The sequence below is a fragment of the Trachypithecus francoisi genome, unplaced genomic scaffold (assembly GCF_009764315.1).
Source record: "Trachypithecus francoisi isolate TF-2019V2 unplaced genomic scaffold, Tfra_2.0 Contig01474, whole genome shotgun sequence".
NCBI classification, from domain to species: Eukaryota; Metazoa; Chordata; class Mammalia; order Primates; family Cercopithecidae; genus Trachypithecus; species Trachypithecus francoisi.
The window spans coordinates 3,948,440-3,962,841 of record NW_022681435.1 but is presented as its reverse complement, the minus strand read 5'-3'; the positions used below and the strand labels follow the sequence as shown (position 1 = coordinate 3,962,841).

General features: G+C 43.4%; 1 protein-coding gene across 4 annotated transcripts in view; it reads right to left on the bottom strand.

The window, feature by feature from the left end:
* NEDD4L (NEDD4 like E3 ubiquitin protein ligase) overlaps nt 1-14,402 on the bottom strand; it is a 369,947-nt gene that overhangs the window by 202,897 nt on the left and 152,648 nt on the right. The window contains exon 1 of one of the 4 annotated variants that reach the window (XM_033238710.1): nt 6,552-6,882. The exons of the other annotated variants lie outside the window; for them this stretch is intronic. The gene's annotated coding sequence lies outside the window, so the exon portion shown is untranslated. Of the gene's footprint in view, nt 1-6,551; nt 6,883-14,402 lie in introns of those variants that run through there. 4 annotated transcript variants of the gene reach the window in all.

Below are 14,402 nucleotides of genomic sequence, written 5' to 3'. Positions count from 1 at the left end.
GGCCAATAATAGGCAGAGGGAAAGAGAGTTTAACAGAAAGAATATCACCTGCCAGACAGGGAACAGGAGACCTGGGCTCTTGGCTCTCCCTTTGTTTCCTGGTCTCAGGTCCTTCAGCTGTAAAGCAAGAGAGATCTCTTAGGTTCCTTTGTAGCTTTAAAAACCTGAGGCAGGAAGAAAGGTTTGTGGCCTGAAGAGTTGCACCTCTTAAATCAGGGATTAAAGATGAGGACAGAGCTTGAGAGAATAAAAGGTTACTGAAGAGCTGCACGTCTTCAAGGCAAGAGAGGAAGAATTTACTTATTTTTACTGGAAGGCCTCAACAAAAATACCAAAGGACTTATGCCCAGGGCTATTTTTGCAAAACCATGGTCAAGTCTGGGAATAACTCAAGTGCCCATCAATAGGGGACTGACTGAATGAAATTCCGTTGGTCCATAGCAGGGAGTTAAAAAAAGACAAGGGAATTCTCTGTATACTGACATTGAGTGAGTTCCAGTATACAGCGCTAAGTGAAAAAAAACAGGGCTCAGGACAGTATATACCACGTGCTGCTTTATGAGTAGGCGAGAATACAAATATATCCATACTCTTCCCAAAAAGGGCAATGGAGGAGGGATAACCTCAGAACAAATAAAGGCAGTTACCTATAAGGGGACAGGGATGGAAGGTGGCTTTAATACAAGAATGTAATAAGAACATAAACATATACTATGTATCAAGTTAGTGGTGAACTCATATAGGGAAACATTACTTCACCTGACTTTGAAATCTGTTTTTATCATCATCCCTGATAGTATATGCTAAATAAAAAAGGACTGCCAAGAAATATTTAACCGCCTTTAGTAGCAATAAAGATAGCAAACTGTTAACAATGGTTGAAGCTGAGTGATGGGGTTTCATTATGCTGCTGGTTCTCATGTTATCTTCTCTATTTTAGTATATGTTTGAAGAATAATTTAAAAATAGCTTTCCAAATAATCTTCTGTTTTTATTTTGTTTTGTTTTGTTTTGTTTTGAGACAGGGTCACACTCTGTCACCCAAGCTAGAGTGCAGTGGCGTGATCTCAGCTCACTGCAACCTCTGCTTCCTAGGTTTAAGCGATTCTTCTGCCTCAGCTTCCCAAGTAGCTGGGATTACAGGCAGGCACCACCATGCCCGGTTAATTTTTGTATTTTTAGTAGAGATGGGGTTTCACCATGTTGGCCACGGTGGCCTCGAACTCCTGACCTCAAGTGATTCACCCGCCTCAGCCTCCGAAAGTGCTGGGATTACAGACGTGAGTCAATGCACCAGCCTAATCTTCTTTATCTAACATTAATAATATACACACACTGAACAAGAATACAAGGTTTGCAACGAAGACAACCTTAGTCCACCAAAAGTGAATATCAATATATGTAAGATCTAAGATACAAGCAGGTAAGAAGGTGGGGAAGTGGGGCCACATCTGACTCCTACTGCAAAGTAATAGATTCAGCATCTGTACAGCCCTCACTGTATTCAAATACATTTTATATTATTTCATTCTGTTTTCATAACAAAATTGCAGGATAACTATACTGCCCACCTGTAGTGAAGGGAAGTGACTCAAATTGATTCCAGCTCAAGTTCTTTAATCTGCAAGTCCAGTGCTTTTCATACTGGCCCTTCTGGTAGCCCCACTAACAGGAGTGTGGGGCAGCGTTCACGAACCTAAAGCCAACAATCTCCAGTAGTACTTTAAAAATTCATGCTAATTTTTAACTTCATTCCATAATGTATCCACATTATCTTAATATGAAAACAGTGTATTTCATGACTTATCATCAATTAAAATAGGGCCTGCATATGTATTGTGTGGCTTTATGGACCCAGAAGCCACAATGACTTATTCTGATTATCAGAGGCATTAAATGGCACCAGCCTCCCTGAGGCAGTGATAGCTGTCACCCAGCAAAAAATGGGACAAGTCCCATTGTCCAACTAGGACATCGCTGGTAGCATTTCCAGTTGACAGTATTTCAACTGGCACCTACATATACATTTTCTGCTAATGTAACTTTTTAAAACTGAAAATTCTGTCTAGTCTTTTAAATATACCACCCAGAAATGAGTTAGTGAGTGCAATAGAAAATAAATTAAAATCACATAATATGGTTTGAAATGGTTCAAAATTATCTGGGCACATTTTTGAAAGAGCCGTTTCATGGCTACCCTGAGCAGAGAGCTGAGATAACAAAGAACACACCTTTGCAGCTGCCTATTTCAAAGAAAAAGAAAACAATAAGATTGGCTACTATATCTGTTAACAAAATGGCAACGATTTTGTGCTTTTTAAATAAACTTTGTTTCAGACTTAGAGAATTATTACAAAGATAAGATAGAGTCCCCATGTCCCCCGAAGCCAGTTTCCCCTATTTTTAAGATCTACATTGTTCAGGACATGTCTCACAATTAAGGCATCAAAGTTGATTTATTAACAAAATTCCATACTTTATTTCCATTTCCTCAGTTCTTCCCTAATGTTCTTTTTCTTGTTGCAAGATGCAATTTTCTTTCCATTTAAATTCAACCATAGGAAGGCTTTTAAGCTAATAACAAATTCAGGCCTAAAAGGCTAAAATGTTTCCCAAGGCATCCTTAGCTAAAGAAAAATTCAGATGTTGGATGAAATACCAGTCAGCTCTTCAACAAACCAACCTTCATCTATATAGCCTCAGAATCACCACTTTAGAGGACTTAAACTTAAACATGGTCTCGAACTTCTGGGCTCAAGCAATCCTCATGCCCCAGCCTCCTAAAGTGCTGGGATTATAAGCGTGAGCCACCATGCCTGGTCTTCCACGGCATTTCGTATTTGGTCAGCCAGTACCAATGCTTTAGGCTATGTGGCAGGTGCCATCCTGTGTGGTGTAGAAAGTAGACCAGCACCCAGGCCTCTACCCACTAGATGCTTGCCAGCTTCACACCCCACTCCCTCGAATATGACAACTAAAACTGTCCCCAGATAGAGTCAAATGTCCCTTGTGGGAGAGAAGGCAAAACTGCCACTGGTTGAGAACCACTGGCTTTAAGCAATTCATAATATGGATAAATATAACAAAATTTCTACAGCAACGTAAGATGATGTCAACGTGGATTAAACACCTATTTTTAAAAACCTTTTATTAGACTATATAAAAGAGTATGTGTTTTAGAAAATATAATCAATATGAAAACTAAAAAAGGCCGGACATGGTGGCTCACGCCTGTAATCCCAGCACTTTGGGAGACCGAGGTGGGCAGATCACCTGAGGTCAGGAGTTCGAGACCAGCCTGGCCAACATGGCAAAACCCCGTCTCTACTAAAAATACAAACATTACTGGTGCCTGTAATCTCAGCTACTTGGGAGGCTGAGGCAGGAGAATCGCTTGAACCTGGGAGGCAGAGGTTGCCATGAGCGGAGATTGCGCCACTGCACTCCAGACCTGGGTGACAGAGCGAAACTCCGTCTCAAATAAACTAACAAAAAACAAAGACGCCAAATCATAGTCATTCCTGTCAACTGTTATGAATTAGTGCTTTGTAAAATAATAAATGTATTGTATAGGGTTAAGAACTCCATAGAAACAAGGAATTCAAATCAGAAATCATTCTTAACCCTCTCCATCCTAGGATTCTAAGGTAAACATCAGATTCTATAACTAGCAGCCAAAACAATAAGCATGAGGCAGAACTTGGTCTGGGAAAGAGGCCAAGATGGATAACCCATGACCACTGTGTGTCCCCAGCTCCCCCACACTCCACCTTAGAGGACCATGGAAACACTGCCCAGGGATCCTTTTGCCACCAGCAATTTAAGCAGACCCCATTCCTTAAAAGAAAATTAGGGCCAGGGAGTAGAAAAGATCCAGATGGGAAGGACATGCCTGATAAACGCTTTAGGCTGATGTCCCCAGCTTCTCATATGTCACTCTGCTTAATTTGGGATTGGAGGTGGCAAGAAATAAGCCAATAATCCACAGTTCTCAAGGGAAATCTGATAGGCTGCAGGATGGTGCCAGCCAATTTTTTAAAAAGTGATTTTAAAAGTTGTCTCTTAAAATAAATTTTTAAAAAGGGCCACCTCTCATTTTTGCAGCTCCGAAAACTTTTTTTCATCTCTGCAAAGGTCTCAACATAAACAGGTAGAAATACCACCATCACATACGCAGGTCAGAAGAAAGGGCTAACTTTACCTAGCCTACAGCTACTAGGCCATCCAGACAGCTCTTTCCTTCATGGACGGGTGCCAAGGGGTGTCCGAGCAGAAAGGTGAAGAAGGCAGGTCGGTGCTGAAGAGACCCAGGCCATTATCACTTGCAGGTGAGAGCCTTTGATCAGCTGCTGCCACCCCCACCCCCACCCCCATGCACTGGAGAGAGTGTGGGGCAGCGCCTTCCCTCATGCAGGCTTAGGGGAAAGGCTCACCAGAAGGTCCTCGGGTTTTAGGAACCCTCAAGCCCTCTACCCAACAGGCTGCTCTGTGGTTGCTCTCTTCTGCTGAACAGCTTTGGTTCCACCCCATCGGTCTCAGCCCAAATTCCACCCAAGGCAAAGAGAGCATATAAAGAGAAAACTGGCCATGCCCAGTTCCTACAGGTGGGCAGGTGGCTGGCAGGCAAGGGATCACATGGAAGGACCATGGAGCTCGGCCTGTACATACTAACCCAGCTCAATGTTAATCAAGGCAAAGGATCATTTACATTTAAGATCATTAACCAGGTGCTTGGGTCCCTTGGCAAGAGCTGAGCGTTTACAAGCTGAAAAATGCATCTGGATCAAGGGGCAGCCTCTTGTTGCCAAACACAGGTTTGGGTAATTTCAGGAGAAGGGCACGTCAATGGCAAGAAGGAGCAGAAGCAAACGGGGGTGTCTCAGGAAGGCGCCCCGTTTCCTTCTTGCAAAGCTGCTCCCACCCACAGCCACACTCCATTCCATCAGGTTTATGTGCTGTTCTTCCTTGTCCCTTATGGGGTAGAACCATCACCTTGCGTGCAAAGCAGCTTACAGGTAAGGAATTATAAACAGGTTAAAGTTTATGGCATTTGTCTTGCCAATTTTCCATCTCTCAATAGAAACATCTCCTTTTAAGGTGATGGCCCAGGCTCTACCATGGCAAGTCCCACCCAAAAAGGAAGGCACTTCCCTGTTCACTAAACCACTTTGCTGTTCCTCCCACATCCAAGGACCCAATGCCACACAATTCTCAAGCACAACAAGAAGTTGCCATCAAGCAAACAGGGCCAGAAGTTCCATTTCACACATGACCAACGGCCACGGTTTTGAAGATTTCTGGCAAATGTTCTTTCTGACATGTTCAAGTTGCTGCACATGCTCGGTGCCCTCCTCCTCACCATCTCCTCTTCCCCCTCATAAAAATCACCAGGAACTCCCATCTCAGCCTTTGTCTATGGCAGCCTGAGACTTTCTCACTGTTTATATAGAATCATCCAAAAAGAGCAGGCACTGCCCTGGTTTTCTATTCCAGCATTAACCTAATTCAATTTTCCTCAAGTTATATGTTTACCAGAGAGTATTTCCTGTGGCCGATGTAAAAAAGAAAAAAAAGAGAGAGAGAGAACAGAAAAGGAGAGCCCCAATATCCCTGGCTGGTAAGATTAGGTCAAAGAAAAAGACAGATTAATTTCTACGTCATTTTTAATGGCACATAACACCGGTAGTCTTTAACTTAGAGTAAAGGAAAACTAAGTGCCAGTTTTATTTTCTCTTAAAGGGAATAAAAGTTTGTATGTTTGAGGGCTGAAGAATGTAGGAAAAGACAACGAGTAAAGATTAAGCACCTCATTTACAATTTTTTAAGGTTCCTAACTGCACGTTTATCCATATAAGAGCAAAATCATTGAATCTGTGTGAATACATGTAAAAACTCAAGTTAGGGGCCATGTGACTCATCCCCAGGTATTTCCTGTAAAGGTTATAAAACAAATGAGAAGGTGTGTGCATCCCAGGAGGTGAATCTAAAACAATAGAGAAGTATGTTGTCCCATCATGAGCTGGCTGATTGCATTAGCTATGCTCTAAATTGAACTTAATTCACAGTGAAGCCTAAAAAGAATCAAATTTTAAATAAAAGATCTGTCCTCTCTTCACCTGAGGTTTTGAACTCAGAAATTTGAAAATTTCTGAACTCTACATGACAGATTCCTTTACAGTGTCTATTTTTGATATTTCAGGAACACAGTGATGACAAATGCAGTAATTTATTCATAAAAGGGGGGGAGAAGCACCAGAGCAATATCTGTGTAATTTTTCACTGCACCACCCTGAAGAAAAGAGGTTGCAAACAAGATGACACAGGTTAAATACGTAAATAATTAAAATGTTTTCACTGTGCCGCCTTTTGATTTTGAAGCATGCAAAAAATGTCTAATGGACATTTTAAAAAGAAAGCAAGCAAGTTCAAATAATTCCCCAAATCCTGCACATTTGGGTTAAAGCTAATGGATTCACGATAAGAGAACCTTCTCCTGAGGGTGTGGGCACGAATCGAGTAATAAGGGGAATGGAACCTTCGGTGGCACTTACCAGATTCCAGGCAGGAAGAGCTCGTCTGAAGTAGGGAGAGGAGAGAGAGGCAGGTCTAGATGCAGATGGTCTGTTTCCCCTAACAACAGCAACGGCGGTGGTGAGGAGAAATCCTGGTCTCTGCCAGCTCCCGGCCAGGTAACCAACAGCCTGGAGTGGGAGGCACCGCGTGGGGAGGGCTCTGCAGCCGCTCCTGTCCAGGTAGGGCCCCGCGCAGCCACCCACCCAGGCACCCTCGCGCTGCTGAAGCCTGTCTGGGTTGGAAGCTGCTGCCGCTGATGCCTGCCTCTCTGGAATCGGGAGCAAATTCAAATGTGGGGAACAAGGAAGTGCCTCATCAGAGGCAGCAGAGCCAATGACTATAGGAGGAACTTCGTGTATTCAAGAGACACAAAAAAGCAATTCAAACCACAGCCCCACAATGCTGCCCTTGCAACAAAACAACATCAGGGAAGTTATAACAGCCAGCTTGCCATGAGACCTGTGTATACCTGGCTTGGCTCAGGTGACCCTGGAGCCGCAGGGATCCATCTGAGGTGTATGGAATGCCCCTTTTGGAGTATCAGTGGCATCTTTTCCTAAATGTCCATAGCAATGTTAAACAGAAATATATCCAAGGCAATAAGGAAACTCCTTTAGATACTTCTGTTTAAATAACTGTCCCACTGTCCTCACATACAAGGCATGAGCCTGTATTTTCATCAGCCAAAACTAGCTTTGGATCCCATCTCCGCTAGCTTTGTGACATCCAGCAAGCTTCTCGACCTACGCCACCTTCGTGGTTCTTGTTTCTAGAAACAGCCTTGAAACCTCCTTCACGTGCTTCTTGGGACCACAGGTCCTGCAATCAATGTGCTTTGGCCCTTTTTACATCTCCTCGCCTTTCACAGTTGCCTGTGGCTCTAAAAGTATTATCCTAAATCAACCAGTCACCCCTTTCACCTTCTCTCACTTTAAAAATGGATCCAGTGCATACCCAAAAGCAAAATATTTTCCTCTTTACTCTCATTTTTTTTTAAACTAATGTCTCCCAACAGGTTAGGGAGGCCAATTTCTTCTGTTTAAAGTTCCATGTAAATTCTCACTTCAAGGCCCCTTTTAAGAGCCAAGAGTGTTGAGGAAAAGAAAGGCTTGATTGAGCCAAAAGGTCTTTTTCTTGAATGCTTCCTTGTAAAAGGCAATTATTTCTTACAATGGAAATTCACAGCATACTTATATTACCATTCTTCGATACGATAAGAACGACCAGGGCATGGGTGACCGGCACAACACTTATCAAGTGACTGTCCATGGGAGGGGGAGATGCAGAGTCCCACCTGGGCCGAGAAGTCGCATCACCATCTGCTGGTGGCTCCTGCATTTTACAGTCAGGAGCCCTACACCACCTTCCATCTCCGCTGTAGCAGGCAGCCCATTAGAATTCCTGCTTTATTACATTAACTTTCTGACGGCTTAGTCTGGCTGCTCAAGGACCACTCTCATTCTTCCCCACAAGATCTTCTTTCCAACCTTCACTTTTTCCCATAGACTCTTAATCAGGCCACTAACGACAGCGCAGAGCGTAAAAGTTCTCTTCCCTACCCACCTCACGTGATACAGTGACAAAGAATGAAATTCACAACACACATGGAGAAAAGGAAAACAAAGAACCAATCCCTCCCCAGAACGGAACAGCTAAGAGCCAACGCTACTGAAAAGCATGGGGCAGGCATCTCCACTGAGTGCAGGGAAGAGGCCAGGTGAAGACCCAGGAAATAAATCAAAAAAGGGACAGCCTTTGAGCTGGTCCCTGACTGGTGAGCAAGACTTAGCTGAGCTCAGGCAAGCTGTTCTGTGTGGCTGGAGTAGAGAATATATTGGAAATCAGGGAGGTCAAAAACAATGAACAGGAGATATTGGAAGAAATGTTCCTAATCACGTCAATCTTCCAAGACCTTCATCCATCCCTGGTTAATACATCTACGTCCAGCAGGGTCTCAGAAGCAGATGCCAACCTGAGGGGAATATTTACCAGATGACGTGAAGGCTGTGGAAAAAGAAGAAATTGGAGAATTCATTATTTAAGTGGTGTCACTAGGATACTCCCTAAAATGATACCAGTAATTTCTAAAGAAGATCTAGGGGGAAGAGAATAAATCTGGGTTTTACAGGCAGCTGTGATGAGGCCTGGGTGACCAGCTGTGCCACAGCTGGCAAATGTGTCTACACATAGTAGTGGCATCTGTTTGCAGTATGACAGGAGAGGACGCCTCTTTTAGGTACAAAGGAAGATAGGAATTATCACAGAACTTCATGCTACATAGAAGGTCCTGTCTCTTACTTCCATTACCCCAGTATATTATTTGCAAGTCTGTGAAATTAAGTATATGATTGGTATTTAGTTTAATTTTATATCAGAATAATTCAAAAGGTAAATTTCAGTACCTTCTGCCTTCCAATCAGAAGTACATTCTCATATATAAAATATTCCAAAGAAATAGCTCCTAAATAAAATGACTTAAATCAAGAAATACAGTCTCACATCTGATCTCATCCACACCCTATACACTGGCCTTACTCTCTCCTCTTAGCCACCTCACTGTAAAAACCTTTGCAACTGCCACAGGTGCATGCCCAAAACCATACAGGTTATTGTGCTGTGTTGGAACATGATCACATCAAACCAGGATATCAATTGATATTTAAATATTTTAAATTTAAATATCAATTTAAAATGATAAGAAGTGAAGCAAGCAGGCAGAAAGACAAGTCTATATACATTAAAGGATCTCTCTCTCTCTTTTCACATCTGGAAATCTGGAAATCTATGGCCCATGTTCAAGTGCCAAGCTCAGCTCAAATTAGCAAGTGATGATAAATTCCTGGAGGCCTAGAACTCCGTGTTCTTCATCTCCTGGTACAGTGCCTTTCAACATCAAATAGATGGTTGCTGAACTCCCCTGGGAGAAAGAGACAAGTACCTGTGAGCTGCATCACCACCAGCTGACGCAGCAGAAGGCACTGATGCTTGTGTTCAGCTAGGTAGGAAACCAACCATGTAAGCAGTGAAAAGTATGTCAAGAGAGCTAGTAAAAACCATTAAAATGAGTGGTAAACTGTCAAAAGGCAAACACGAATCACTAAACTAGAGAAGCTAGGAGTCAGGAGACCTGAGAACTAACCCTAACGATGCCCTTAAACACCCTCTTTGATTAAGACAATTTAATATCTTAACCTTTGAGAAATCAGCAAGCCTATCACAAGACAGGCAACAGGAACTTCCCTGCCACTGTCTCCCCTTGTTACCAAATTAACGATGGCACCTTACACACAGTCAATAGTGCCTCAGAACCAAGAAATCATTTCTGATCTTGAACAGTGCATTTAATGTCTGTATGTTAAGATGACAGCTCCTTGTCACACAGTTTAATGGTCCAGGCTCACATATTTAGGAGACCAGGATTGAAAAGCCAACTCAAATGCTATCATCATTAAGTTTTTAAAAATTATTATTATTTTCTGTAGCTCAGGCTGGAGTGCAATGGTGCGATCTCAGCTCACTGCAACCTCCAATTCTCATGCTCAAGCCATTCTCCCACCTCAGCCTCCTGAGCAGCTGGGACTACAGGTGCATGCTGCCACACCAGGCTAATTTCTGTATTTTTTGTAGAGACGGGGTTTCACCGTGTTACCCAGACTGGTCTCAAACTCCTGAACTCAAGTAATACAGCTGCCTCAGCCTCCCAAAGTGCTGGGATTACAGGTGTGACATTAAGCAAGTTTTTATTAAGCTTGTACCATGTACCCTGTCAGCACTGGGGTTTCCCAGATTGAACCCCAATCCCAACATTGGAGTTTCCCAGATTGCTTCCCCTTGAAGCACTGGGGTTTCTCAGATCAGGGCTCACCTCTCACTGCCCACCAGGTATAACTTTTCTGAAATAACCAATTATATGCCTGTTATCTGTGCATGCAATTGAGCACTTTGGTTATACACTGAAGGTGGTAGGAGTATATATGCTGCTTATACACCAAGTTCTAGCTTAATGTGATTGTTCTGTAATAAGACTATGTCGCCGATAAAATGTTAAGTTGTACATATCAAGGCCAATGTCTTTTTTTTAGCAATTTACCTATTACAGCAGAGCCAACCTGCAGGTCACCTGAGTCCAGGGAACTTAGCTGCAAAACCCAAATAGAAACAAACGTCTGGATTCTGAAGTAGAGGCCACCAAAAGCCAGGCCCTTGATCTCAGAGCTTCGTTAACTGACTGTAACACAGTTCTGAACAAGCTTCATTACTGAGCTTCCCATTACAGAGATTAGGCTTCTAATCAGCAATACACCATGTCAAATCACATTACTGTCTCTCCTATAGGAACCAGACACACCAAACACACCAGAAAATGTAGTGACAGTGGGGTTATTCATTGATACAAATGGCAATTAAAAATTTCAGCCATTATAATTATCAATAGTCCACTTAAAAATCAGTTTAAGTTCTTTTTATCACTAGTTTTTGTTTTTTCTTTCTTAAAATATTACATTTTTAGAGACAGAGTCTCACTCTGTCTGCCACCCAGGCTGAAGTGCAGTGGTGTATTCACGACTCACTGCAGCCTTGACCTCCCAGGCTCAAGCAATCCTCCCGCCTTAGCTTCCTGAGTAGCTGGGGCTACAGGCACACACCACTACGCCTCGCTAACCTTTTAAAATTTTTTGTAGGTATGGGGTCTCACTATGTCACTCACTATGTTCAGGATAGTCTCGAACCCCTGGCCTCCTAAAGTGCTGGGATTTTAGGTGTAAGCCACCATACCCAGCCTTTTTATCACTGTTACATCTTCTATTTGAAGGTAGAAAAAGATGGATTTAAATAATGGAGGTAAAAGGTAAACTAAGAAGTATAAATCATAGGTTCTCACTCAAAGAGGTAACTTTAATATCTAAATCTAAAATAAACCCTTCCAGTAGTAAATGCAATACAGGTTCTTCAAAAGTGTATATACATAACCTATATACAGACACATGAACCCATATATATATTTACTTACAAGAAAAGAAAACGCTCATGAGCCCGCTTCTCTGAGGTAATGTTACTAACACATTAGGGCATTAATACCCTTTCAGACCTTCATCTATATTTCTGCATTATGTGTTTCCTATAAAAAGATGAGATCAAATTATACAAACCAATCTACAACTTACTTTTCATTCTATGTTATAAAATGTTTCCATAACATTAAATACTTATCTGCAACATCATTTCTAATAGCTTTATACTATTCCATTATAAAGATAAACCATTATTAAGCTAATTTAGGGTGCTTCGACTTTTTCATTATAAGCAATGCTTCATCTTAAGAGCTAATTCTTTAGGATATTAGACGCATACTCTCTTTGGATACATAAGGATAAAATATAACTTCAATACTTCCTTAGGAAGAGTTCCTTTGAATGAAGTGTGTTTGCTAGATCAACAGGCATGCATGCTCTTTTTTCTACATATTTGATACTTTAAACAATACGTTAATTGAAGAAAATTTAGAAATTCAGAAAAAGCAAATATAATTTATACTCCTACCACCCTAACATAATGTTAATAGTTTGCAAACCCTCTCCAGTCTTTTCTAATTACATCTTTTTTCCCTAAAAATGATTTGGAATACTTGGTTTGCTTTTACTGGAGTTTTAATTCTTTTTTAGAGAATTCCACATAAGAGATTCCATTTACCTACTTTAAATTTAATAACATGAATCGTAAAACTCTCATTCAATAAAGATAAGAAATAAAAGATACTTGACTTCTGCTGGATGGCCCAGTGTGGAAAGAGGAAGGGATGAAGTAAGGAGAGAAAGGTGGGAATGGAGGAAAGGCGGAGGGATCGAGGTGTGCCCACCACCGCTGTGGGCCACAGGCTTCACTATGAGCTATCACTACCTCTGAAGTCACTCAGTGAACATTAGTTACAACAGACGAGTTCATGTAAAGAAAAAAGCCAAAACTGCTGGCCAGAGAGGAAATCACCCCGGGCTGACCAGGATGTGTGCAAAGCCCCACCTCAACACACCTGAATTCTGATTTACACGTTCGTTATTGGACTTGAGGGCTGCTAACTCCTTAAGCTAGACGCCAGCAGATGCACTTATTCTGAACTTGGACAGCCCCCTAGAGAGCCCAAAACTCACACCAGTCTAGCCGTACAGGCTAAATACGCCCAAAGCAAATCGAAGGTTTTAAAACACAGCCATTTATACTCTAGGCTCATTGTCTGTAAGTTATTTTCTTCCTCCAGGTGTATTATGTCAACTCCTGGGGTGTAAAGGTCACTACCTGTGGTTTGGGTTTTGGAAGAGATGTACCCCAGAGCACACCAGGGCTATGGAGTTCAAGTGGGGAATGCACCAGATGGGGCTGAACTTTTAAACACAAAAGATCCTGTTGCTGCCTTTCAAACAGCAGGCTTAGCAGACAGAAAGAAAGGCAGCGATGATCTGACGTGGGCTTTATAAAGTCTAAAAATAGGCACCCGTGGCAGAATGGTTTCTTCAGAGAACAATTTTAAAGATTCCCAGGAGGTGTCAGCTGTTCACCAGATATTGGATGAGGACAAAGTCTTTCTGAGCTGTCAGGGGATTGCAAAGCTCACGGTGAGGGCACCTGAGACAGGTGAAGAAAAGGTCTTGGTTCAGAATCCTGCTCGTGACAAAGCGGCCTGGGAGAGAAGATCTCTGATGCAGGAAAGCAGCACTCAACCGGAGCTGAGAATCCACTCCGAGCTCACTCAACCGGAGGTGAGAATCCACCCCTAGCTCACTCAACCGGAGCCGAGACTCCACCCCGAGCTCACTCAACCGGAGGTGAGAATCCACTCCGAGCTCACCCAACCGGAGCCGAGACTCCACCCCGAGCTCACCCAACCGGAGCCGAGACTCCACCCCGAGCTCACCCAACCGGAGCCGAGACTCCACCCCGAGCTCACCCAACCGGAGCCGAGACTCCACCCCGAGCTCACCCAACAGGAGCCCAGACTCCACCCCGAGCTCACTCAACCGGAGCCCAGACTCCACCCCGAGCTCACTCAACCGGAGCCGAGACTCCACCCCGAGCTCACTCAACAGGAGCCCAGACTCCACTCCGAGCTCACTCAACCGGAGCCGAGACTCCACGCGGAGCTCACTTAACAGGAGCCGAGACTCCATTCGGAGCTCACTCAACAGGAGCCGAGAAGCCACTCCGAGCTCGCTCAACCGGAGCTGAGAAGCCACTCCGAGCTTCCATCTTGCCAGACAGACCGAATGAAAGACTATTAGGCCATGCAATCACTTTCATTAGAAAGACAATGAATTAACCCACTTTCAAGACGAATAACCACAGATTACTTGTGAAGAGACAGTCTTCTCCATAATGCAGACATTAATATGCATCTGCTTAGCTTCCATTATTCAAAAACAATGTTGGACGCAGGTAGGTTACTGCAAAGCCCTGGCCACCAATAATGCTGTTATATGGAAAGTCAAGGGCAGGGGCTGTGGGACCAGAGTAACACAGGGCTTCAAAGTGCACCAGGGCCAGATTCAAACTGGACGCGCCCCAGGGCACACTGGAATACAGGCTAGGACAGAGTCAGGAGCCCGAAGCCTAGTCCTGCCTCCCCACGTCACTTCAGGTCCTTGAGGGAACAAGCAGCCTCCCAGATTCTCAGTTTCCCAGTCTGCAGAGGTGGACCCACTCAGTGGTTCCTGACCCTGGCCACCCACATCTCACCCCAGGCCAAGGAAGTCATTTGCTCTGGACCAAGTCTTGGCAGCCATATGTTTCTGGAGCTCCCAGGTGATGCTAATGCCAGGACAGGGTTGAGAACCACTGGT